This window comes from Trichosurus vulpecula, chromosome 4, assembly GCF_011100635.1.
Source record: "Trichosurus vulpecula isolate mTriVul1 chromosome 4, mTriVul1.pri, whole genome shotgun sequence".
NCBI classification, from domain to species: domain Eukaryota; kingdom Metazoa; phylum Chordata; class Mammalia; order Diprotodontia; family Phalangeridae; genus Trichosurus; species Trichosurus vulpecula.
Window position 1 is genome coordinate 28,098,830 of NC_050576.1, and position 27,681 is coordinate 28,126,510.

Genomic DNA, 27,681 nt, shown 5'->3' on the forward strand with positions numbered 1-27,681 from the left:
AGCCATATGCAGCAACAATCTGCTAGCAGCTGCTTAAGGGGTGTAAGACCCACCAACAACCGGCACATAGAAAGCTGCCAACATAGGTTCTTTGATCTGCTTTACTAAGGAAAGTAACATTACAGGGTTAACAATCTCAGTTTAACTGAACATACAAATATCATTCACTCAGTTCAGGGGAAAAGCCAGCACCCTGAACTTCAGAGCAAATTCAAACAAATTACAAACATCAACAGACAGACTTTGTCTGATTCAAATCTCAATGCATAGTTACCAGGGTTTAACAAAGTTCCAACATCCAGGTTTACAAGCTGGAGGGCTCTTAACTACAGCTGCCTAGAATCTCCACACCAACACACCTCCAAGAGTGAGAGCCCCAAGGGAGAATGCCAACCTCTGGTTTTATATATCTTGTTCAGGGTCAAAGGTGAGTCACATATGCGACTCACCCATGTGACCTAAAAGCGCCACAAAAATGCGACTTAAACCCAGGTGGTCTAAAAGCCTCTGATGCCACAAACACGTCACTCAAACCCCCGGAAACTAGGCTTTCCCTTGAGGCAAGGAGGTCATCAAGGCCTCCTAATTTAATCAAGGAAACAAAGGCCAAACTCTTCAAGGGCACTTGATTGAATAAGTGCTAAAAGCCCTCCTTAATTACCAATACAAGCCATCCCTCCAATTCCCATCCTCCTCTACTCAAAACGTTCACATCATTCTTAACTCTTCACTTGCATTCACCTCCCATATCCAATCTTCAGTCAAATATTTTTAAGTTTTACTGATGCATTTTGGTTTTTTTATATTACATACATTACAGATTACGCCAACTTTATCAGATCTCTTGTGAAAAGGTAAAACAGTTCAATAAAACTAAAAATACAGTTAACCCTATCTTGCTGCATATGCAACATTCCACATCTGTAGTAACTTCTCACCTCTTTTTTTTTTTAATTAACAGAATTCTATTTTTCTCCCTCCTGATTCTTGCCCTACAGGGTATAAAAAAGAAAAGAAAAATATATTTATTGTAACAAATATGCATAATTGATCAAAATAAATCTTGTCATTACTACCTTCATTTCTCTCACTTGCACAGCCAAAACACTGGTACAACTCCTTATGGTCTTTGCATCTAAACTACTGGAAAACCCTTCTAATTGCTCTCCCTGCCTCAAGTCTCTCCCTTTTCCAATTCATCTTCTACTTGGTTGTCAAAGAGGCATAAAATGCAAGTGTGACCATGTCACCTCCCTCCCACCCACACTCAACAAAATCCAATGGTTCCCTACTACCTCCAGAATCAAAGTTAAAGTTTTCTATTTGGCATTTAAGGCCAACTCTGGCTGACTGGCATATGAGAACCATCAGAGTTAAGCTTGGAGAGGCCCTCACCAAGAAGTAAGCCAATAGATTTTTTTTCAGCCACAGCAACTCATAAAACCTACTACACTCAGACGTAATAGGGCTACAGTCATCGTTGGTACAAGATATAACCATAAAGATGAAATCATGGTCCTTCACAAATACTAAAGACAAACACAGTTATGGGAATACTTTCAACAATACTCTACAAACTCCAATTCAGTAAGTAATACCATTGATTTTTTTTTAAATCACCAAGGAATAATCCACAGTTCTCTGCCTGATAAGAATCAACCTTTACTTATACATCCCAAACTGATTTTTAACATCTGTGTGACCTTGGGCAAGACATTTCTACTAAATAATCCCTAAAGTCTCTTCTAAATCTAAAATATTCCAGAAATCTGTGATTCTTAAACTAGAGATGAACTGTCATGTGATTCATGTTCCAGAAATTCTCAATAAAAAGGTCAGGTCTAGAAACTACAAAGCAATGCTAAGGGTTAGGGAGGCAGAGAAGTGTAGTAGGAAGAGTAAGTGGACTCAAGGATCGTGCTTGCACCCAGGCTCCATCCACAACTGTGTGACTAGGCAACCAAAGTCAGAGAGGCTAAAAGGGGTGCCCAAGACCCTAAGGCCACAGGGTAGAGGTGTACGGGTTCAAAAGCTGTTCTTTTGGCTCTCATTTGGTTCAGAGCTGATTACAAGCCACTTATTTCTTTTTTTTATTGTTGTTACATTTTAAGTTTCAAAGTGTCTCCCTCTGGCCCTCCTTCCTCAGCCCACACCAGAGAAGGCCACCATTTGACACAGATAGGTATATAGATTTACATACAGATGTAAAACCATACTATACTTCTATTTATCAGTTCTTTCTCTGGAAGTGAATGGCATCTTCCTTCATAGGTCCTTTGTAGTTGATCTGAATATTTATAATACTCAGAATAACTTGGTTATTCACAATTATTCTTCTAACAAAATTACTATTACTGTACACAACATTCTCTTGGTTCTATTTATTTCACTCTTATTTCATGCAAATCTTTCCACGCTTTTCTAAAATCAACCTGCTCACCATTTCTTATAGCACAGTGGTGATTCCATCACAATTATGTACCCCAACTTGTTTAGCCATTCCCCCATTCATGGGCACCCCCTCAATTTCCAACTCTTTGCCACCACAAAAAGAGCTGCTATAAACATTGTAGACATATAGGTTCTTTTTCCATTCTCCCTGATCACCTTGGGAAACAAGCTTAATAGTGGTATTCCTGGGTCAAATGGTACACACGGTTTTTTAACTCTTGGGGCATAATTCCAAATTGCTCTCCAAAATGGTTGAATTGGTTCACAGTTCCACCAAGTGTATTAGTGTCCCAATTTTTCCACATCCTCTCCAATATTTCTAATTTTTCCCTACTATTGTTTTAGCCAATCTGATAGGTATGAGATGATATCTCAAAAAGCTGATTTAATTTGCATTTCTTTAATCAACGATGATTTAAAGCATTTTTTCATATGACTACGCATAGCTCCGATTTCTTCATCAAAAAACTGCCTGTTCATATCTTTTGACCATTTATCAATTGGGGAATGACACGTATTCTTACAAATTTAACAAAGTTCTCTCTATATGTGAGATATGAGACCTTTACATCCAAGAAACTATCTATAAATTTTTTTCCCCAATTTCCTGCTTTCCTTCTCATCTTGGCTACAATGGTTTTGTTTGTGCAAAAACTTTTTAATTCAATGTAATCAAAATTTTTCATTTTAAATCTCACAATGCCCTCTATCTCTTGTTTATCATAAATTCTTCTCCTATCTATAACTCTGATGGGTATTCTGTTCCACGTTCTTCTAATTTACTTGTGAGATCTCCTTTTATATCTAGGTCATAAATCCATTTTGACCTTATCTTGGTAAATGGTGTAAGATACTGATCTATACCCAATTTCTGGCAGACTACTTTCCAGTGTTCCAAATGATTTTCTACCAAATAGTGAATTCTTATCTTAACAGGCTTAAATCTTTACATTTATCAAACATAAGGTTACTATAATCGTTTACTATGTATTATATGTCTACTCTGTTCCACCGATAGACTATTTCCTAGCCAATACCAGATAGTTTTGCTAGTTACCACCTTATAATAAAGTTTAAGATCTGGTACTGCTAAATCTCTTTCCTTCACATTTTTTTCATTAATTCTTCTGATGTTCTTGCCCTTTTGTTCTTTCAAATGAAATTATTTTTTCTAGCTCAATAAAATAATTTTTTGGCGATTTAGTTGGGACAGCATTGAATAAGTAGATTAGGTAGAATTGTCATTTTTATTTTATTAGCTCTGTTCACCAATGAACAATTAATATTTCTCAAATTATTTAAACTTGACTTTATTCATATAAAAACTGTTTTTATAATTATGTTTATGTAGTTCCTAGGTTTGTCCTGGCAGGTATTCTCCCAGGTATTTTACACAGTATACAATTATTTTAAATGGGGTATCTCTTCTTGCAGGGTTTTTATCAGTGATATACAGAAATGCTGATGATTAATGTGGGTTTATTTTATATCCTGCTACTCTGATAAAATTATTGTTTCAACTAATTTTTTTAGTTTATGATTTTCCAAGTATATCACCATACCATTGACAAAAAGAGATAGTTTTATTACCTCACTGACCATTCTGATTCCTTCAATTTCTTTTTCTTCTCTTACTGCTATTGCCAGCATTTCTAAAGCAATACTGAGATGTTGGTAAGTCGTTTCTTTTTTTTAATTTTGTTTTTAATTTATGGAATAAACACAAGCATTTCTATAACATATTACAATAAAAAAAACAATTGTACATGAAACTGCAAATCTACTATGTACTACTTGCTATTCCTCTCAAACATACAACAAAACTATCCTGTAATTTTTTTCTTTTTTTTCTTCCCTCCCCCCACTGCACCCTAGAGATGGCTACCATTAGCCACACATAGGGGTGTGTGTGGGGGGGGGAGGGGGGTGTGTGTATCTATGTAGGTATGTAAAATTATTTTATACGTACTTCTATTTATCAATTCTTTCGCTGGCTTCAGATAGCATCTTTGTTCATGTCTTTTATAGTTAATTTGGGTATTTATAACACACAAAATAACTTATTTGCTCAAAATCATTCTTAATATTGCTGTTACTATATACAATGTTCCCTTGGTTCTGCTCATTTAACTCTTCATTATTTCATGCAAGTCTTTCTATGTTTTTCTAATTTCAATTTCATTGAGCTCATCATTTCTTATAGTATTCCATCACAATCACATACCACAACTTGTTCAGCCATTCCCCAAATGATGGGCATCCCTGCAATTTCCAGTTCTTTGCCACCACAAAGAGAGCTGCTGTAAACATTCCGGAACATATAGATAGGTTCTTTTCCTTGTTCCCTAATCATCTCTGGAAAAAGACCAAGTAGTAGTATTGCTGGGTCAAAGGGTATATAGCTGGCTTAATAACTTTTTCAGCATACTTCCAGATTGCTCTCCAAGTGCCCTTGTAGAGTTTGGCCTTTATTTCCTTGATGACTTCCTTGCGTCAAGGGAAAGTCTAGTTTACATAGGTTTGAGTGGCATGTTTGTGACATCAGAGGCTTTTAGACCACGTGGGTTTAAGTCCCATTTTTGTGCCGCTTTTAGGTGACGTGGGTGAGGTGCATATGTGATTCATCTTTGACCCTGAACAAGATATATAACCCAGAGGCTGGCTTTCTCCTTTGGAGCTCTGAGCCACAGCTGGAGTGGCTGGAGTGGCACGTGACTCTGGGCCGGCCGTTGTTGTGAGCTCCCCAGCTTTGGAGAAAACTCAGATGTTGATGCTTCCTGGTAACCTATATTGTGATTTTGTCAGACGGAAATCTGTTGATTCATGTTTATTTGCTCTGAAGCTCACGGTGCTGGCTTTTCCCCCAAGCTGAGTGAATGATATTTGTACATTGGATTAAAGTAAGATTGTTAACCCCTTAACATTGCTTTCCTTAGTAAAGCAGTTCAAAAGAACCTGTGTTGGCAGCTTTCTGTGTGCTGGTTGTTGGTGGGTCTTATACCCCTTGAGCAGCTGCTAGCAGATTGTTACAACAAACCCAGGTGAGAGTAAGGTTTCAATATTACCAGCCCTCCACCCGTTTCCTCTGCATTAGTTCTTCCTTTCATGCCCCATTTTTATGAGATGATTGCTCCTTTTTACCTTTTCCTACCCAATTTTGTTTTTTAGAATTTAGAGTTAGAACTCAGATACAACCTTTCTTTCAAACTACCTTAGGCCACTTATTTCTAAAGCAAACATTAGTGACCTTCTAGGGAACACAACTAATGCATTCAATGTAGCAACACTATTTGCTGGAAAACAATTTTTTTTAAAGTTACCATTGTTCATCTTCTAGGGCACTCTAGGGTATTGCTTATATTTTTTCCCAAATATAAAATTGTTTTGGAAGACAAATATTTTTAAAGTTTTACTTCCAAAATGGCTTTCACCTTTTCCTTAAATCTTCTGAAGTAGTAAGTCAGACAGCCAGCATAAAGACTGACCTGTTTAAGGTTATTTTTAAAAACTACCAACAATATTTGAGCAAAAGTGACACTTTCTTCAATGTCATCCTAAGTAGTCTATAATAAGAACTCCATCCAAAGCAGAAATCCACACTTTTCATGCAAGAAACATTGAAAGGACAGACAAGCAGGACTATGTGCTGACCTAATTTATCTTGCAAGCTATTGAATATCCTTTCAATCAGGTTGGGTAACATGACAGAAAAGGAAAATGGCAATGCTGGAGAAGATGTGGAAGAATTGGGACACTAATGCATGGTTGGTGAAGTTGTGAACAAGTCCAGCAGATTGTTCCCAAAAACAATTTGGAACTATGCCCAAAGGGCTATAGCTGTGCATAGCTGGCCTAGTAAAACAACTACTAGGTCTATATCCCAAAGAAAAAAGGACCTATTTGTACAAAAATATTTATAGCAGCTCTTTTTGTGGTAACAAAGAACTGAAAATTGAGGGAATGCTCATCAAATGGTGAATGGCTGAATAAATTGTGGTATATATTGTGACGAAATACTTTTGTGTTATAAGAAATAACAAGAATAGTTACAGAAGAACCTGGGAAGACTTATATGAACTGATGCAGTGAAGGAGAACCAGGAGAACATTATACACAGTAAAAGCAATATTGTAATAATCAACTGTGAGAAAGGCTTAACTCTTTTCATCAAGACAATAATCCAAGATAATTCCAAAGGACCTATGATGAAAAATACTCTCCTCCTCCAGAGAGAAATCTGATGAACTCTGAGTACAGAATAAAGCCTTTTTTCACTTTCTTTATGTTTCTTGCCTTTTAGTGTTGTTGGGCTTGGGTTTTTTTTTTTCAACATGGCTAATATGAAATAAGTTCTGCATGACTTGATATGTATAACTGATATCATATTGCTTACCTTCTCAGTGGGTAGAAGAAAGCCAAGAAGGAAGGAGAGAATTTGGAACTCAAAAAATTGTTTAAATTAATGCTAAAAATAAATAGAAGAAGCAATGTATATGGGAGGCAGAGCAGTCTGATGGAAAGGCTTAAAGTTGTCACTGGAAGTTCAATGTTTGGGCCCAAACTCTATCACTTATTAGCTACATGGCATCACCTTTGTAATACTGTACCTTTCAGAACCATTTTAAGGGAAAAGTTTTGTAATCAAAAACCAGGTATCCTACTAAAATATTAATTGAAACAATGTCAGTAATATGGCAGGATATCAAATACTTACCAAAAAATCATCAGCCTTTCTGTGTATTAACGAAATCCAGGAAGAGAAAGAAAAAAGTGCATCAAAATAACCAGAAAATCAGAGGGTACTCCTGCAAGACAGATTAAGGATATATACAACTAAAGACTAAAACAAGAAAACACTCTTTAGAGAAATAACAAAGATTTAAATATTGTTTGTGGTTGGGCCATTCCACAATAGTCCCTAAATTAAGGAACAAATTTAGTATCATATCAATCCAATCATCAAAGACTTACTTTGTAGCACCAAACAAGATAATAACAAAATTTTTCTGGAGGAACATAAGAGTCTCAAGGGAAATTATGAAAAAAGTAGGAAACAGTCTAGCAGCACCAGATCTTCAATAAAAACTACAAAAGCAAAACACAAAACTACAAGCTACAAAAAACTACAAAACTCAAACTACAAAGCAGTTATCAGTAGAAATAGTTGGTACTAGTGAAAAACAAAAGCTGATGTGATCAATAGAAGACATTAAGTAAACAAAATTTAGAAATAAGAAAATACTGTGCAGCAGCTACGTGGCACAGTGAGTAGAGCACCAGCCCTGGAATCAGGAGGACTCTGAGTGCAAATCTGGCCTCAGACACTTGACACACTAGCTGTGTGACCTTGGACAAGTCACTTAACCCCAATTGCCCTGCCTTCCCCCCTCAAATAAAAAAAAAAAAAAAAAGAAATTGAGCAAGTCAAAGCTTCTGTTCTGGTCATCAGGTGGATTGGGTCTGTGAGTTGTCACTGAACTTCCAACATGGGAAAGATGGGAGGATTCAGTCTCAAAAAAAAAAATCTCTTTTAAAAAAAAAAATTGTGTTAGTACCAAAAACTCAAGGGTACCAAGTAAGGACTCTCATGTGACAAAAAGTGCTAGGAAAAGAGGAATGCAGCCTTGTATTTTAACCCAAGTTTAACCCAACATCTCAAACCATATATCACAAACTTCAAATTGGTATATTACCTAAAAATAAAAAGTCATAATCATAAAAAAGTTAGAGAAGAAAAGGAGATAATCTGTCACAACCATGGCTAGAGGGAGAATTCTTACCTAAACAAAGGATGGAGGTGATGATAAAAAATAAAATGAAAAATTTAAGTTACATAAAATTTAAAATCTTTTGCAAAAACAAAACTAATCCAAATAAAATTAGAAGGCAAACAATGAGGGAGTCTAATAACTAGATACTTACTAGCCTGCCCCAGACCCTAACTAGTTGTGTGATCCTGGACAAGTAATTAATCTCTGTTTGCCTCAGTTTAATCATCTGTAAAATGGGGATAGTAAACTGCACTTACCTCAAATGAGATTCTATTTGTGCAGCACTTCGCAAACCTTAAAGGTAAGTGTGTGTGTCTGATGACCAGAACAGGAGCTTTGACTCACTTCATTTCTTTTTTTTTTTGAGGGGGGAAGGCAGGGCAATTGGGGTCAAGTGACTTGCCCAAGGTCACACAGCCAGTAAGTGTGTCAAGTGTCTGAGGCCAGATTTGAACTCAGGGTCCTCCTGATTCCAGGGCTGGTGCTCTACTCACTGTGCCACCTAGCTGCCCCACAATATTTTCTTATTTCTAAATTTTTGTTTACTTATCTTCTATTGATCACATCAGCTCTTCTATTTTTTTACTAGTACCAACTATTTCTATTGATAAAAGCTTTGTAGTTTGAGTTTTGCTTTTGTAGTTTTTATTTAAGATCTGGTGTATATATATGTATGCTCACACACTATCATTCAAGAATTTTAGCACAAATCCCTTGGACAATTGTCAAGAAACCCCAAGAGTCCATGATCCACTAAACAAGAACTACTCCTCTAGACTACTTTGCTTGGGGATTTCATCAGCGCCCAGGGCTTCAGGAATCTTACTGGGATCTTCTCTGTGCTGATGATTCCCAGATCTACTTGTCCAGTCTTCACCTCTCTGCTTACCTTCAATCTCCCATCTCCAGCTGTGTATGGCGACACCTCAAACTGGATGTCCCAGAGATATCTTAAACGCAACATGTCCCAAACGGACCTGCCCAATTCTATTAATGCCAAGGATACCGCCTATCCTCCTAGTGCCCAGGCTCACAACCCAGAATCATCCTAAGACTCTTCACTCTCTCTCATCTACTGCCAACTCCTGCCAATTCTACCTTCCTCACACCTTTTCCTCTTTCTCTTCTGACACCGCCACCATCCTGGTACAGGGCCTCATCACTTGAAGCCTCTGTCATTGCAATAGCCTGCTCATTATACCTCAGATATCTTCCCACTCCAGTTCATCCTCCATTCAACTGTCGAGATGAACTTCCTAAAGCACAGGTCTGTCCACGTACCATCACACATACACACATATCCCTACCACCACCACATTCAATCAACTCCAGCTTGTCCTTATCACTTCTAAGATCAAATATAAAATGTTCTATTTGACATTCAAAGACCATCATAACCTGGTCCCCTCCTAGCTTTCCAGTCTTCTTATAAAATTACTACCTCCCATACACTCGGAGATCCAGTGACACTGGCCTCTTAGCTGTTTCTTGCACAGGACGCTCTGTCTCCCGTTTCTGATAATTTTCACTGACTGCCCCCCATGACTGGAATTCTTGGCCCTGTCATCTCCGTCTCTTGCGAGCCTTCCCCAGCTTTCTTCAAGTTCCTAGTTAAAATTCTACCTTCTGAGGAAGCCTACCCTGGTCCCTCTTAAAGCTGCTGCCTTCTCTCTGTGCGTTATCCCCATTGGATCCTATCCGTATCTTGTTTGTACCTGGTTATTTGCATGTTGTTTCCCTTATTAGACTGTCTCTTGCCTTTCTTTACATTCCCAGCACTTAGGGTAGTGCTTTGCACATAGTAGGTCCTTCGTAAATCCTTTCTGACTGACTAATCTGGGAAACAACATGCAAACAACCATCAACAAACAAGACATACAAGATAAACCAGAAACAACCTCAAAGTGAAGGCATCAAAGGTGGGACTTCAGCTAAGACCTGAAGGAAGCCAGGAAAGTCGGGAAGCAGAAAAGAGAGAGAATTCCAGAAATGAGAGACGGCCGATGAAAACATCACTGGAGTTTGATGTCTATGAGACATCCGGTTCAAGATGTCCAACAGATAGTTGGAGATGCGACTAGAGTTCAGTAAGAGTTAAGGATAGCCAAATCTGTGCCATCTAGCTGTAACTTCCTAGCTGCATATGAATACTGTGGAATATTACTGTGTCCTAGGTAATAACAAGTTTAAGAAGGGCCCTGGAGAGAGCCTGGGCATACCCACACAGCTATGGACCATGATATGAATGACTAGGTAGCAAAGTAGCCCAAGAAGGAATAGCCAGATAGGTAAGAGGCTCAAGTCAGCATGGTCTCATGATTTTTATGATTTCCATGCAATGGGAGCAGTGTCGCTCACGTGAGATAATCACTTCCGGAGTGTTGGAAGGGGCCTTAGCCATAATTTACAGATGAGTCTCTGATCAGCAGAAAGCATAAATGCTTCTCTATATTTGGATTATTGAGTACATCTGGGAGCTCATCCATCATGGGTAACTCGTGCAGTTTCTCCAGGGCTTGAAGGGCCACAGGACTCCCTAGACATCCATCGAAATGCCAAGCATGCCCCTCAGGGACTTTTAAACATCCTTTCTCTCAAAGGTTTACTATTTCAACTATGATGGATCTATATCGTTTTATTCTTATGGCTCTCATACAAGTTTCGTTTAAGTGTGCTTATGTTATTATAGCCTGGATTATATTCACATGAAACAGCCCTGAGCAAATTTTCTCAAAAGTGCATTCTAAGCATTTCAAGAAAAAAAGTATGAAGATGGAAAACAGACCACACTGATGACCTCATGTAGAGCACCAGTCTTCTAGTGGTACAGTACTTATATTCAAAAGGCTGGTCTCTATTTCTTCAAAGGGAAACCTTTATGCAAACTAGTCACTTGCTTTCCCCATTCAGCTCCTCTGCTTCTGCAGGCTCAGGGTTTCATATCATTTCAGCATTGTTATCCATGTTATTTGGTTGCCTTCTGTGGTTACATTCAGGTCTCCTGGGTTGGAATCATGAATTGTTAAGAGTTGGAAGAGGCTTTAGAAATTATCTAGGCCAACCCCTTTACTTCACAGATGAGAAAACGGAAGGTCAGAGAAGTAATATGATATTTCTCTGGTCACTGAAACCCAAGCAACTGCCTCAAGAGTATATGGCAGTTAAAAATCTCTCCTTTTGTTCTGTATCAATCACATATTTTTCTTTAAAAAGGGTTTAGGCAAATAGTAAATTTACCAAGGTAAACATCAGCATATGATAAAAAAAAGTACTAACAGATTAAGAGTCTGGGGGAGAAGAAGAAAGGTAGGAGGGAGGAAGGAAAGAAGGAAGAGACAAAAAAGATGAAGGGAGGAAACAAGTATTTGTATGTATTACCTACCATGTGCCAGGCACTGTATTAAGTGCTTTACAAAATATTAACTCATCTAATCCTCACAACAACCCTGAGAGATGCTATTATTATCCCCATTTTACAGTTGAGGAAACTGAGGCATACAGAGCTTAAGTGACTTGCCCAGGGTCACACAGCTAGAGTCTGTGTCAGGATTTGAATGCAAGTCTTCTTGACTCCAGGTGCAGAGTTCCATTCACTGAGCCACTTGCAGCCTCTATGATCATGTGTTCTGTAAATCTTAACTTGATGACATCAGCTGGCAGGTAGCATTATTCCATGACCTTGACCTTGGGAAAGTCATTTCTCCTCTAAGGGACTCCAAATACCTGGATTAAATGATTTTTCAAAGTCATTTCTGTTTCTAACAATCTAGCTGTCAATATCTTAATTATCACTTTTTAAATAAAAAATGTTGAAAAATCTGCTTTGCTCAAGGGTATTCCCCACTCACTATTCTCCTTTTGAGGAAACAAATCCTAGCAGGCAAAATGTAATTCCTTCACTAATGAAACTTCGGAAAAGATCTTTACAACAATGAGAAAGGGGACTTGAACATTCCATTAACCCAACAGAAAAGGTTCTCTCTTAATGCCTGGGTAACTTTATCTGGAATTATGGGATCCAAGGCCACAAAGGGCCCATCACCCCATTTACTGCCCTACCCAAAGAGGCATTCAGTTAGCCCGGAGTCTCTGCTCCTAATGGTTTTAAAAGTGATCTCAGGCAAGTGAGCCATGCTGTGGGTGGTTATCCACAGAGTAAGCAAAAAGAATGTCCAAGTACTTCATTTTACAAACTTAAACAAAGAGTCTGCACAATATTTTCTCATTTGGAGGAAAGAACCACTGGTAGGTCATTAGCACCAACTTTGAACTGTGCCCTCCAAAGCCTGGAAACCCATTTTTAATGCCTTGATGGTTGGCTGTCTGGCAATGAGAAACAATAGCTTCAGAACTATTTTACAAGAGAGAAAAAGGAACAATGGCTAATCTGTGTTCAGCTAGAATTAAAGTCATTAAGGTGTAATGGTGCCCTTTAAAACCTGCCAGGCTAGAGGTTTTAGAAATTTCAATGGCTAAATATGCAACCTGACTCTAACTTTTTAAGAAATGTCTCAGCAAAATTACAGGAAAACTAAACCCAGGGTCTACAATTGCCTTTTGTGAAGGAACATTCTTAGAAGGGAGAGTTTTCTTTCTGCCTTGAGTTTAATGAATTTCACTGAGTTTGCTAGTCTTAGTACTAAAGAGCAAAAAAGCTAAATCTGAAACTTTGACCCTCACACTGAAGTTTACCACCATCTGGCAAACTTGTGAATTAGCAAAGGTATTAAAAAATCACCTAGAACTCTCTGTATAAGAACATTATCAGTTAAAAAAATCAAACCAGAACAAATACACTCCAGAATAATTCTAAATTTTTAAGAAATAAAATCTGAATGTAGAGCTGCAAACAATAAGCAACATACCCATGGATAGGAGAAAACGAATTGGGAGCAATTAGGAGAATTATAAGAAATTGAATCACGAGGAAAAAAAAAGCATGCTTACTTCAGGTCTGAAAATCCCCCAAAAGAGCCATTTTCAAATTAAAATTAATTTTAAATGGTCAGAATATAGTGGAGCCAGGCCTGACCTAGCTCCCTTTATAACACCCCATCTGCTTGCTACCTACTGTTAACCCTCCTCCCCACCATGGCTTCTCCTGTTTCTTTTCCTATCCCTGTAATAATAAAGCACCAGCCAATTAGAAGAAACCTATCCTTGGCCTCCCTCTCATGTTCTCTCATCTCCATCAATTCTACCCCACTCAGGTCCTAATCCAGCCCTTCCCACATGTTCCACTATACTCTCCTGTTCCATACAGAACAAATTCCTGGCCCGCTTTCTCTCACTCTCTTTCCATCTATTAGCTCTTACTGCCCTGGCTCCTCTCTGACAACACTAGATGGGCTGTCCTCTCTAGCACTACCTTCTCTCCCCACCCTCCCCACCCTGGGAGTGGAGGTAGAATAGACATACTCCTTGCTCCCTTCCCTACTGTCACTTCCAAACTCTCTTTTTGCCTCCTAGCTCAGAAATCTTTCCACCCATTAAGTTCACATAACCACATTACAGTATACTAACCTCCAGGTCATCCTCTTCCTTTCTCAAGCTCACCTGGCTGAGTCATTTTTGCAGCCCATGTCCTAAATTACTGAGGGGCTGTTATCTGTGATTGGTAAGGAGACTACAGATTCTTGAATAGTTAACTCCTCACATATCTATAGCACCTTAAGGTTTGCAGAGTTCTTTCTTCACCATAAACCTTTGAGGTGTAGCTCATATATTATGTTCATTTCACAGACTGGGGAATCGAGGATCAAAGGTAAAGGACCTAAACCAAGGTCTCTTGTGGCAGAGCTGGGACCCTAGCAGATTTTCTGAATACTAATTCCTTCCCATCAATCAACAAGTATTTTATTAAGCACATACTACTACTTTACTACTACTACCATCAGCACCACCAGTCTAGCAAAATTACAGGAAAACTAAACCTACTACTGCTACCACTAGTAACCAGCATTTCTATGATGCCCTATGGTTTACAAAACACTTTGCAATTACCAGCTCACTGGATCGTCAGCACAACCCTGGGAGGCAGGTGCTATCATTATCATCTTCTTTCCACAGAGGAGGAAACAGAAGCTGAAAAGTTAAGAAATGTACCCAGGGTCACACAGCTACTAAGTGTCTGAAACAGGATTTGAATGCACGTGTTCCTGACTCCTAGCCCCATATACTATCCTCTAGCTGACTACTATATGTCAGGCACTGAGGCAGGCATAAGGGATACAAATACAAAGAATGAAACAATCCTTACTAGTTAAGGAGAGCTTATATTCTAACAGTGGGAACAACAATTACAGACAAGCAGATATAAAGCATAAATACAGATTTACCTACAAAGTAATTTGAGAGAATTCATATAGGAGATAGTGCTTGAGCTGCATTTCAGCAGTAGAGAGTCTATAAGGCAGAGGTAAGGAAAGAGGACATTCTAGGGTAAGAAACAGCTAGGGTAAAGGCATGATGACAGGAGGTGGAATGGCAGGTGTGAGAACAATGAGGTCAGTTTGGATGGACCGCAAATGAGAGAGGAGGAGGAATGTCCAGTGAGGCTGGAAGGGTAGTCTGAGGCCAAACTGTCTAGAATTTTAAAAGCTATAAAGAGATGTAGACATAAACAAATTAGTGAAGCATGAAGAAATCACCTGTCAGATCTATGGATAGGGAAAGAGTTCATACCCAAACAAAAATCAGAGTCACAGAAAATAAAATAATTAATATTGAATACATAAAATTAAAGTTTTTGCACAAATAAAAGCAATGCAGCTAAAATTTAAAAAAAAAGCAGAAACTGGGGAAAAAACCTTTACAATAAATTTCTCTAATAAAAGTCTCATTTCTAAAATATATAGGGAACTGAGTCAAATTTGTAAAAATAAGTTATTTCCCAATTGATAAATGGTCAAAAAAAAATGTGAATGGGCAGTTTTTAAAGGAAGAAATCAAAGCTATCAACAGCCAAATGAAAAAGTCCTCTAAGTCCCTAATAATTAGAGAAATATAAATTAAAACAACTCTAAGGTATCACCTCACACCTATCAATCACAAAGATTCACAAACACAAGGCCCCTCCTATTTCTTACACACAAAAAGTCTTGTAAGACATTTTGACAATCCCTCATTTCATATCTATTGAGTGTTCAAAAGGTGTAAATGGATACATGAATTCTCCCACTTAGTACATGTGTGACCTTAGACAAGTCATGTGACTTCTATGGATATGAGATTTATCTATAAAATGAGGAGGCTGAGTTAATCTTCAATCTATGATCTTATGAGTAATTTTGTTTAAAAAAAAAAGTAGTAACCTTTAAAATTTTAAGCTCCATTAATGTTCTGGTCATTAATTTAGAGTTCCCTCTTGCTTCATATTTATGGACGGTATTCATTTCATGTTGATCAGGAGTAAGCTGTATGAACAACCATAATGACCCTCTAAGTTCTTGCCAGAACTCAAAGGAGGTAACAATGAATAAATTTTCCATTTACAAAGCCTGACTTAAAATATCAGGGCTCAAGGGACTGCCTTACAAGTAAAAATCCAGCAAGCAATCAAATTTACCCTACATTTAACCAAACTGATGAATTTCAGTACACACCTAAAATGTGGGCCATTACATAAAAATGTTCATGCAAATCAGGAATTCACAAAGGGATAGGGTTCTTGCTTTAAGGTACTTCTGGCCACCTAACAGGATTCTAGTCCAGGTATTTATTAACGTATCATTTCACTAAATTTAGACCAAAACAAAACTAAGTACTGACCTACTTCTATATAACTGTCATTTGCAATTAAGTCTTTCAATTCTTATCTACAAAGAATGTTGCTCCATAACACAGCTTAACTAAAGCTGTACAATTAAAATCAAAAGACCAACGTGAAACTCCCTAAAAGTATGCTTTCATGTTATAAGGTCTGCCTTATTTATGCACAAGAAATAAAAGGGAATGGAAAATACTGGCAATGAGAAGTTATGATTTTCAAGTCAGAGGACGATGAATTGGAATGGACCTGGGGGCCTGCATATACACCTTGACTCTACAGATAAGAACCCGAGTGTCAGAAATAAAGGAGATTGCCCATGGTCACAAACCAGTCAATGGCAGAAGCAGCAGGAACAGATTTGCATCTCCTGACTCCAAACTCTGCCCTCTTTCCACTACGCACTATATCGGCTCTCCATCCAAAAAGTCTTAGCTGAATGCCAGGTGCTCACAAAACAAAAAAAGGTTATTCTCCAAGAAGGAAGTTTTAAGAGCTAGGATGCAGGAACCAAAAGGCAACTTCATTACATTTTTTTCCAGTTCCGTCCCATTAAAAGAACAATTACCACTGAAAACCTTAGGAAATTAAGAATATAAATTTGGGGCTCTAACCTCAGGAACTTTCTGACATGTTTGGTGTCTCACAAAGCTTTGATGAAATCAACCATTTCAACAGTGTGGCCCAGTCCCAAATGGTAACTTCCATTTATTCTGCTTTTCAAAAGATTATTTTATTTTAAATTACCACCTTGCAGAACAAGATGTAAAACTCACATCTTACAAAGCAACACTGACAGACAAGCTGGTAAAATACGGATGGAAATAAATAGAATTACATAGCTTGACTAAAATCTTAGCCATCTTTCAGTCCTCACTTGACCTATGATAGGATAATCTGTTGCAGTGGGAAATAAATGTATTATCACCTAAGATGTGTTTGCACATAAAATTATTTGTATCTGGTTAGCTAATTAACTGTGATCTACCTTAGTGTTGTCAGGCCAAATAAAAAAAAAGTCAAGCCATCTTTTTTTGTTTTGATTAACACTTGGCAATACTGAAACAAAGTCTGACAAAAACACAGTATCAATAGCATAGTCCTGCTAGAACCTTCCTGGCCTTCGAGTTTCTATTCACCCTTTATAAGGTCCCAGGATTATCACCTCTCCTTTGGGCAGACCCTCATTTGTTGAATCTGTATCCCTATGCCTTAGCACAGTGCCTGGCACTTTGTATTAGAGGTTAATAAATGCCTGTTGATTGAATAGGACCCAGGATGGTAAAGGCCCTTGGAAATTATCTGGTCCAAACCCTTTATTTTCCAAATGAGGAAACTAAGGCCCAAAGAAATCAAGAGACTTCCCCAAGGTCATGCAGATAGCAAGAAATAAAATAAGGATTTGAGCATGGTGCCCCAAGCTCTCTTAGAATTTAAAGAGATCCTCTGCAATACTTCCATCCTGAAACCCATCTAAAGAACAAAACTATATGGCTGGCTGAGATAAGTAAGTTGATATAGTGCCAGTGTATTTTAATAATGTTGAGGGAGTTGGGAAAACATACAGATGCATGCATTTCTTACCAAAAAAAAAAAAATCTATCTGCTGGGTACCATGTTGGATACTTCAGTGGTTTACCAAAGGAAGATGTCTACTATTCTCTCACGGAGATGCTTAAGAAACTAAGAAAGACCAATTTACTGGATAGTCTGGAGGAAAGATAATGGACTAGACCACAGGAGGTTCCTTCTGGTGCTGCAATTACAGTAGTGTGATCAGCAAAATCTTATCTTCATGTCCCAATGCTCTCTAGTTTAGAAGGGGCCTTTCCAGGAACTACGATAATGAAATAACACCCAAATGGATCTGGAATTTTATAGACAGGGGCTCCAACTGCAGAATCTCAGCTCACCACGCTGCTCAATCCCATGTGCCTCTTATCCAGGTGCTCCCCTAAATTTACCACAAGGGCCCACCCAACCTAGAGACTATGCAGAGGCAGCTAGGTGCTGAAGTACAGAGAGCACCAGACCTGGAGGAAGGAAAACCTGAGTTCCAATCTGGCCTCAGCTGCATGACCTGGGCAAGTCACTTCACCCTGTTTGCCGAGGTTTCCACATCAGTAAATGAGCTAGAGAAGGAAATGGCAAACCACTCCAGTATCTTTGCCAAGAAAATCTCAAGTGGGGTAACCAAGAGTGAGAACCCAACTGAACAACAACATACATATATATTTAAATAAAACAGCAAAAGCAAAACAGATTGGGTTGGCTTCAGGAAACTACAAAGCTCCTTTAATGACCTAAGTTCTCCTAGAAACAAATGTCCATCTCTTTCATACAATATTTTACTGGGGATATAAGGTTGAGCCAATTAAATAACAGAATCATAAAATCTCCCAAGTTATAAAGTTGATCTACCTTAAGTACTCTATTAAACCACAAATGATGACCAACTAGTGTTGGAGCTCAAATCCAAAGTAAGAAAATGTCATCTCTCCAAAGTCACCATTTGTAAAAGATGTTTACCCATTAACAGTAGGTCAAGGTGAAGACAAGAAAACGCTACATTCACATTTTCCACCAACATCTGATTTACGGTATCAAATTGTAATCAGTAACGTTCTTTTTCCACCAATATGCAAACAGGATAATTCATTTCTAAAAATTAAGATCTATTCAGTTTCCATCTGGTACCTGTTCCGCGGCCAGTTAGCGTGATAAAAAACAATCCCCCGGCTGCAGCTCATCATCCGGACCTACTTAGCCGTAGCGCTGATGGACAGGGAAGTGAAACCCTCAGGGAGGTCCCGGCCCTTGTTCCAGAGCAGCCCCCACTGCCCACCCCACCTCCGTTATCAGAACTACTTGTATGCGATTATCTAAGAAGCTGCCGATGCGCCGCAAAGTGGGGGCCGAGGGGTCCTGGCCCTTCGGCCACATCCAAGCGAGGCACCAGGGGGGAAACACCGCCTCCCACGGCCCTGGCCCAGAGCGGCCGTCCTCTGCCAGGTGCCCCCGGGGAATGCGGGGTGGCGAAGCACCAGTTGCTCACCGAGGCTCCCCTGCCCTCGCGGGGGCTCTGCAGCAGGGGCTTTGGGGCTCCGGGGAAGCCCGAGCCTCAGGGCCAGGAGGTCGCGGGCAGGGCCTCGAACTGGACCCCGACGCGCCCGAGGATGCCTGGGGATTTCCCCACGGGGGCATCACATGCGCCCACGCGCGCAACCCACGCAAACATACACAGAGTCCCTCCGCCTGCCGGGCTGGGGACCCTCTAGGAGGCCCAAAAGGGGGGTCCGGGGGACCCCAGAACCTGCCCCCGGCTGCGGGGCGCTGCGGGTCCGTGAAGGCGTACATGCGTGCGTACGTGTGTACTGCGTGCCCGCATGTGCCGCGTACATGTGTGGGGGTGGGGGGGGGGCCGTGCACATATGCGTAGGCTGGGCCCGCGCAGGGTGGGCGAGGGTGCTGGGCTCCGTGCGTGTGCGGGGCATTGTGTGCCCGTGGGCGGGGGAACGGGGGGAGGAGGGGAGCAGCGGGCCCGGGGCATCGCCGCCTCCCCCAGCTCCCCTGCCTCGCTGCGGATCCTCCCGCCCCCCCCAACGGGGGACCCCCGCGGGCACGCGCTGGGTGCGTGAGCGGGCCGCGCGTCCCCGCGCGCTACCCCCCCCTCCCCGGCCGCGCCGCGTGCGCACTTACCGCGGGCCGCCGCTCCCGCCGCCCGGGTCCGCATGGCCGGGGTCCCCGCGCCGGGGCCGCCTGGGGAGGGCGCAGCCCCCGCGCCCGTCGCCGCCGCCTCTGCTGCCGCCCCGCGCCGCCCGCTCCGCATTGGGCTCCGGCCCCGCCCGGCCCTGGCTCCGGCTCCGGGGCCCGGGCCCCGAGGGAAGGAGTCCCGCACCGAGGAGGGAGCGCAGCCCCAGCCGCCGCCGCCCCTGCTGCCCGGCCGTCCTCCCGCTCTCCGCTCCGGGTGCCGGTCTCGGTCCTCCGGCAGCCGCGGCCGCCCCGCCCCGCAGCGCCCCCTGGCCGGGGCTCGGGCTACGGCGCCCGGACTGACTGCGGCGGCCGCCGACGGGGGCGGGGCGGCCGCGGGGGAGGGAGGGAGGAGCGGCGAGGAGGGGGGAGGGGGGGAGCCTGAGCTGGGGCCTGGCCCGTCGGCCCGTCCGCCCGCCGCCGCTGCCGGACTCCTCCTCGGCTTAGCACTGCTGGCGCCCGCCGCCGCTGTCAACTCCGCCGGCCCGCACGGGCATGACTTAGAGAGCGGGCACGAGGCCCAGCTCCGACCCCGTCAGGGGATGGGGCCGGAGACCAGTTTCTACCCCTGCCTGTCCCTGAGGGACAAGACAAGAGCAAGGGCATCGGGACGGGAACGTGATCTGAGGCGTCCAAGAACGGGGAGAGGGGCACGAGGCACTGGCCCCGCCCCCAGGGAGAATAGGGGCACGAGGCTGCCTCCTAATCCCGCCCCCAGGGGGGACAGGTGAGAGAGGGGCAGGAGGCTAGCTCCTAACCCCGCCCCCCAGGAAGATAGCTGAGGAGATGGGCACGAGGCAGGCTCCTAGCCCCGCCCCCCAAGGAAAAGAGGAGCAGGAGACTGGCTCCTAATCCCACCCCCCAGGGAAATAAGCGAGCGGAAAGGGGCCCAAGGCAGGCTCCTAGCCCCGCCCCCCAGGGAGAAGAGGGGCTCCTAGCTCAGCACCAAAGCTGACTTACTGGCTAAGGAGATTGGTGGGAGGAGAGGGAAGCGCTGGGCCCCAGCTGAGAGCACTATCCTGAGGGGAACCGGCTTACTCCTCAACCCTCCCACACTATCACTATGAAGCCCCCTCCTAGGCAGTGAAAATAGATCCTGCAACTGTCCCTGCCTTCAAGAAGCTTCCATTCCTACGAGAAGGAAAACTTTGTGCACCCATACAAATAGGCACTATAGACAGAGGACAGAAGAGATACACTCACCATTAAAACATAGTGCAAGATAATGCCCCAGCACATGGAATGGGGGGAGGGGAGGTCTTGTGTAGGAGGAGTAAGTCGAACTGAGTTTTGAAGGAAACTAGAGATTATTTTATTTTTTTAATTAATTTATTTTTAGTTTTCAACATTCGCTTCCACAAGATTTTGAGTTCCAAATTTTCTCCCCATCTTTCCCCTCCCCTCACCCCGAGAGCGTGCATTCTGATTACCCCTTCCCCCAATCTGCCTTCCCTTCTATCACCACCCCCTTTCTCTTATGCCCTTCCCTTCTATTTTCCTGTAGGGCAAAACAGATTTCTGTACCCCATTGCCTGTATGTCTTATTTCCCAGGTGCATGTCAAACCAATTTTTAACATTCATTTTTAAAACTTTGAGTTCCACAGTCTCTCCTTTCCTCCCCACCCACCCTCATTGAGAAGGCAGAAATTCTTTATTTTTTAAAAAAAGTTTTTATTGATGTCCTGTTTTTACGTCATGATAGTTATTCCCAACACCCTCCCCCCTTCCTCTCCCAGAAAGCCATCCCATATAACATAGTATTTTTAAAAGGGGGGGAGGGGTTGGCACCACTGGTCAATACATTGAAAAATTCCTGAAGCACTTGGCATGGGTGATACCTACGAACATCCCACCTCCATGAAGAGAAGGGTCAGGAGTGTCTTCTGTCCCTTCATTAGAGTCTGGAAGCTGGAGATTCCAAGAAGAGGACACTGAGGTTCAGAGACATTAAGTGATTTCCCCAAGCTATTAAGTGGCAGCAAATATTGATGAGGTGCCTATCGTGTGCTAGGCACTGAACTAAGTATGCTAAGGCCAAAGATGAGAGCATTGAGCCTTCTCATATAGGAGAGGTCTTTACATAATGATAATGTGATTGGTCTTCAGCACTTTAAAGTTGGCGAAGCATCATCCAGACATTCACTTCAGCTCCACAACAACCCTGTGGTCTGAGAAGTACAGCTGTTACTATCCACATTTACAGATGAGCAAACAAACGTGTTCAGAGAGTTGAAGGGATCTGCCCGTGGTTGTGTGCTAGTGTGACAGCGAGCAAGTGTCGCAGGTGGAAAAGAAAGCGTAGTCTTCAGGACTCGAAGGTGGGTACTGTTGCCAGTATACAAGAGACTGCCTCTGCAAAGCTCTCTTTTGAGACTCCTAACCCTAGGGGGCTGGCACGCCAAGTTATTATCATGCCCATTGAGGAAACTGAGGGGAGTGTCTCGCTCAGAATCACACAGCTAGTCAGACTCCAAAGCAGGGTTCTAAGTTTAGTTCCACTACATTGCATTGCCTTTCAAAGATCTATTTAAAAAAAAAAAATATATATATATATATATGTAATGGCAGGCACTGCAGGGCATGACCTCAGTGGACCTCGGTGTATTTTTTTTAGACAGGGATATCATAATACTTGCCTTGAAAGGTTGTTCTGAACACTAAATAATAGGGATAATGGATATGTAGACAAACAAAACATCAAATTCTTGCCATCCCAGGTAGGAGATAAAAGGAACAACCTTTGAGCTCAAATGGTAGAAAGGTCCATTTCTGTCCTATACAAAGAAAAGCTGCCGAAGAATTGGAACTATCCTAGAGCAAAATGGGCTTCCTCCAGAGGTAGTGGATTTCCCCTCCCTAGGCCTCCAGGCCATGGCTAGATGACCAACCGCTGCTTGGAGAAACGGGGACAGACAGGTCAGATATAGGTTGGACTAGATGACAGTTGAGATCCATCCCTGCACATACTTTGAAGTTCGAGGGAGAATGGTCCTAGAAATCTACTGTTGGCTGGGCAATGGGAACCATCTCCAGAGTAGCCAGAAAGCTTCTCCTCTTTCCCCTTCTGTTCATAGAGTTTGTCTTCTTATTTTCTGGCTGAGGGTTGGACTTGTACAAACATTCAAGTAAAGCAAACAGCAACTATTTTGTATCTCAATGGAGATTCTCCTCAAATTCCTGTTGTCGCTATGGCCTAATCCCTAAGAGACCCAGATTGAGCTTCTATCTTACCGCTGCGGTTTTGCTTAGACTCAAGATTGTAGGTCTATTTGCACCATCATGAAGAAAATAAAAATTGGCTGCATCATTCCTGGACCTTCACAAAAAAATTACCTTGGATTTATTTTAAGTGTACTTATCAGTAAGTATACACAACTCTTTCCCTTGCTGACATGTTAGTTTTTCAGGGGCAGAGTACTGACTGTTTCATGCAAGAGACATGGAAGTAGAGGTGGTAACTCGGCAGCTGATCGGACACAGAGAGGGTGGGGATGTTGTGAAGCGAAGTAAAGAGTCAAGGATAACTCAAAGGTGTCCACCCTTGGAGTGTCTCTCTGGAGACAGCACAAATATCCCTTCTCCAGGCTAAACATCCCCAGTTCTTCCAACCATACTTCATTTGACATGGACTTAAGACCTTACACTGTCCTGATTGCCCTCCTCTCGATGTTCCCTAGCTGATCACTAAGATGTGGTACCCAGAACTTCCACACGTGGTCCGACGATGCTCTTCTTAACGTAGCCTAAAGTCATCTTGGTGTAATCTGAGCTTCTGTGGTCTCCTAAAGAGTTCACAATCCACTAGGACCCTCAGATCCTTTCAGATAAATTATTATGGAGCCACACTTCTCCCAACCTTGGACTTGGGAGGTTTGTTTTTTGTGGTTGTTTTCCAAGTCAGGTCAATAAGCATTCATTAAGCCCTTCGTTCTTGTTATATTTCATTCGTTTCAGTCCTGTCTGACTCTTGGTGACTCTATTTGGGATTTTCTTGACAAAGATACTGGAGTGGTTTGCCATGTCCTTCGCCAGTTCATTTAACAGATGAGGAAACTGAGGCAAACAAGATTAAGTGACTTGCTCAAGGTCATACAGCCAGTAAGTGTCTGAGGCTGGATTTGAACTTAGGAAGATGAGTTTTCCTAATTCCAGGCCCTGCACTCTATCCACTGTGCCACCTAGCACTAACATTCCAGGTATTATGCTGAGCACTGGGGATATTAAAAAAAAAGCAAAAAAACAGTCTCCACCCTCAAGAAACTCACAGTCTAATGGGGAAGATGACATGCGAACAACTATATACAACCAAGACAGATACAGGGTAAATCGGAGATAATCTCAGAGGGAAAGTGTTATTGTTAAAGGGGACTAGGAAAGGCTTTTCACAGAAGTTAATTTTCATCTTACTAAGTTTGGGCCAGTATAACTGGTATAACCCAGTATAGCCAGTCTAACGTGTAGTGATCTTTTTGGCTCCTGACTGTACCACCTAACAAACTCTCTATCCCACCTAAGTTTGTGTCATTGGCATCTTTGATCAGTATGTCTTTATCCAAGTCAAAGATAAAAATGTTAAACTAGTCAAGGCCAAGGTTCCATCACAGACTCCTTCCCGGTTGGTATTGAGCCATTAGTAGTCATTAATGGACTCTTTGGGTCCAGTCGCCCAACTAGTTCCAAGTCCATCTAACTATATTATCTTCCTTAGCTAGCACACATCTCTCCCCCTTGTCCACAAAAATAGCATGCAAGACTTTGTCCGATGCTTGGCTAAGATCTAGGCCAACAGTGCCTCCAGCACTCTCCCAGTCCTGCATGCTCGTAACCCTGACGGAAAGAATGAAATTAGTTCAGTATGACCCAGCTTAATAAAGCAATATTGGCTCTTTATAATTGCCATTCCTTACATAGTCCATAACCATTTCTTTAATAATATGTTCTAGAATTTTGCCAAGACTGTAAGTCAAGCTCACAGGCTAATAGTTAGCCAATTCTGTTCTCTTATTTTTAAAATGGAAACATTCCCCCGTCTTACTACACATACGAGTACCCAACAATGGTGTTCATTGGGCCAGTTGGCTCAAACTCACCAAGGGCAGTTGTCTTCCAATTTCCTTTCCTTGGGTATTAATTCCCCATTAGCCATTTGTAGCCTTCCCAGTTTATAGGTGATTCTCCCCGGCAGAGTAGACAAACAAAATAAGCGCTATTTATTTAGGCTTAAGTGACTTTAACTAAGGTTACTCTGAAACAATCACAGCTCAGACCCTGACTGGGCAAATGATGCCCTTCCAATCCTCAGTTTCCTCATCTGTAAAGTAGGGGGGGGATCATAATAGTAGCGGGCTTGTTAAGAACATCACATGAGAGACCAAGTATAGCATGTGCCTTAAGCACTCTAAAAACACAAGCTGTTATTATTAAATGAAAAGCACTGGATTTGGAGTCTGAGGACCTGGATCCAACTCCCAGCCCTACACTCATAAACCATGGGACTTTGGGTCTCCGTTTCCTCCTCTGTTTAATGATAACGGCTAGCATTTATAAGGTGCTTTAAGGTTTGCAAAATGCTTGACAAGTGTTATTTCATGTGACCCTTACAATGCCTCTGTGAGGTGGGTACTGTTATTAGCTCCATGTTACAGGTGACTTGCCAAAGTCACACAGCCAGCAAGTGTCTAAGGCAGGATTCCAACTGAGGTCTTCCTGCCTTCAAGTCTAGGGCACTATCCACTGCGCCACCCAGCTTCCTCAGTGAGGGGACTTGATCCTCCCTTCCATTCTCACTCTATGGTAACCTGGCACTTCCTTTCCAGATCAATAAAAGATACTCCCATACCTTGAACTTCCCTTCACAAATTCCTGAGGGACACATTGAAAACCATTAGGTTCATTTTATAACTAAAGAAACTGAGGCACAGAGAGAAATCATTTTGTCCTGGGGTTATAGGTATGAAGAAGAGCTGGAAGTACACCTTAAGGCCCTTCCAATCCCCATCTGTTGCTTTCACATCCCCTTTGCATTATTTATAGAGCTTCAAGAGCATCTCCAGGATTGACAAGAGGGAAGTGGAGCCCACAGAGACACTGGTGCACAGGGTTTACGGGTCAGGTCAGTCGAGAGAGTTTCCACTGGCCCTCTGGTTCCCAGGCCCAGACACCAACTGCAGGAGCAAATGTGCATTGACCTCTGAATAATCACGATGCCAAGGGAGTGGTGTTATGCTCCAAAAGCAGGTGAGTCATCTTTTCCAAGAACCAGATGTGGCAAGGCCAGACAAACACTGCACTGGGAGTCAGGAGAGATCTGGGTTTGAATCTGACCTGGGGCATTTCCTTCCTATATGACCTATGTGACAAGTCACTGAGCCTCAGTTTTATGCATCTGTAAAATGGGAACAGCACCCGCCTCACAGGGTGGTTGTAAGGATCGAATGAGGTCATGTATGTAAAACCTTAAAGTTGGGATACAAGGGTTAGCTACTGATTTATTTGTTTGCTTGTTGCTAGATGCTGCTCCAAACTTTGTTTCCACTCAGTCCATTCCCCTGGTCATTGTCCTGCTCACATGACTCTTTTCTCCCTGGGCAGCAAACTTCAGTGCCTCTCTCTCTCCCTGTTGACTGGCTTCCTCACTCCCACTCTAATCTTAACACCTACCTTGGGCCTCTATCAAATGACTGATCTCTTCTGCTCCTGCCACCTCTGCATTTCTTTCAACATGTGCCCCTCCCTCTAGAATAATAGCTCCCTGTCTCTCTCTGTCCCTCCCTCCCTCCTTCCCTCCCTCTTCTTTTCTCTTGCTTTCTTCTTCTTCTTCTTCTTCTTCTTCTTCTTCTTCTTCTTCTTCTTCTTCTTCTTCTTCTTCTTCCTCTTCTTCCTTTCTCTCTCCTCTCCACTTCTCTGTCTCTCTGTCTCTGTCTTTCCCTGTGTGTCTCTCTCTGTCTCTGTGTATGTGTGTGTCTTCTTCTCCCCCTGCTTCTTAGCTTTTGAGGCCCTTCCCTTCTCTTCTGAATAGCCCCTGGAAAACTAGTATGATGATAGACTTAGTGATGGAAGTAAGCTTAGAGATCATCATTTCCAAACCCCATATTTTACAGGAGAAGAATCTGACACCCTGGGATGGGATGGAACCTGGCCAAGGTGACATGGCTAGGGATCAGTAGGGCTCAGTATAGATGATAGTTTTAGAGCTGGGTGGAACCTTAAAAGGCATGTAGTCCAACATCCCTCATTTTACAGATGAAGAACCTGAGATTTAGGCTTTATGCTGTCCTGAAGCACTATGGGCTGCACTGAGAGGCTGCGGGTTCCCTCTCAATGGGGACCTTCAGATAGAGGCTGGAAAGCTATTTATCTGGGATGCCACTGAGGGGCTTCTTGGTCAGATACAGCTTAGAACTAAAAGACTTCATCCCTGAACTGAAACTGCTCTCTCTGGAGTCACCAAGGATCTCTTAATCACCAAAAGCAATGGCCTTTTCTTACTAACAATAACTATCATTTACATGGGGCTTTACAAATATCATCTCATTTAATCCTCACAACAAGCACTTGAGGGATTTTCTGTCGCTATCCTATCTCAATTAACGTTCTGTTAGCTTGATGAGAATAGAGACCTGCCTCCATTCTTCTACTCAACTGCTAGCTCACCTGTATCACCTCCCCTGCTAGACTCTGTACTCTCTGAGGGCAGGCATTGTGCTAGGCACTAGGGATTCAAAGACAAAGCTAAATGACTACTACCCTCTGGGATCTTACAGGCTGTTCTTCTGCCTCCAAATAATACCCTTATATTCACTCTTGGCAAATTATTTTTCCTAAGGGTGATTAAGGGCTGTGCAAAATATCATAAAATCAAAGATGTTCAAAGCAAGAAGGTCTCTCAGAGATCATCTTGTCTGACCTCTGCCTATTTGAACTTAAAGGATACTCTTAGC

General features: G+C 42.2%; 1 protein-coding gene across 2 annotated transcripts in view; it reads right to left on the reverse strand.

Moving 5' to 3' along the window:
- Window positions 1-19,730, reverse strand: part of ZFYVE9 (zinc finger FYVE-type containing 9) — a 188,705-nt gene extending 168,975 nt beyond the window's left edge. For both annotated transcript variants that reach the window (XM_036756933.1, XM_036756932.1), the window contains exon 1: window positions 19,690-19,730. The gene's annotated coding sequence lies outside the window, so the exon portion shown is untranslated. The remainder of the gene's footprint in view (window positions 1-19,689) is intronic.
- Between the last annotated feature and the right edge of the window lie 7,951 nt (window positions 19,731-27,681).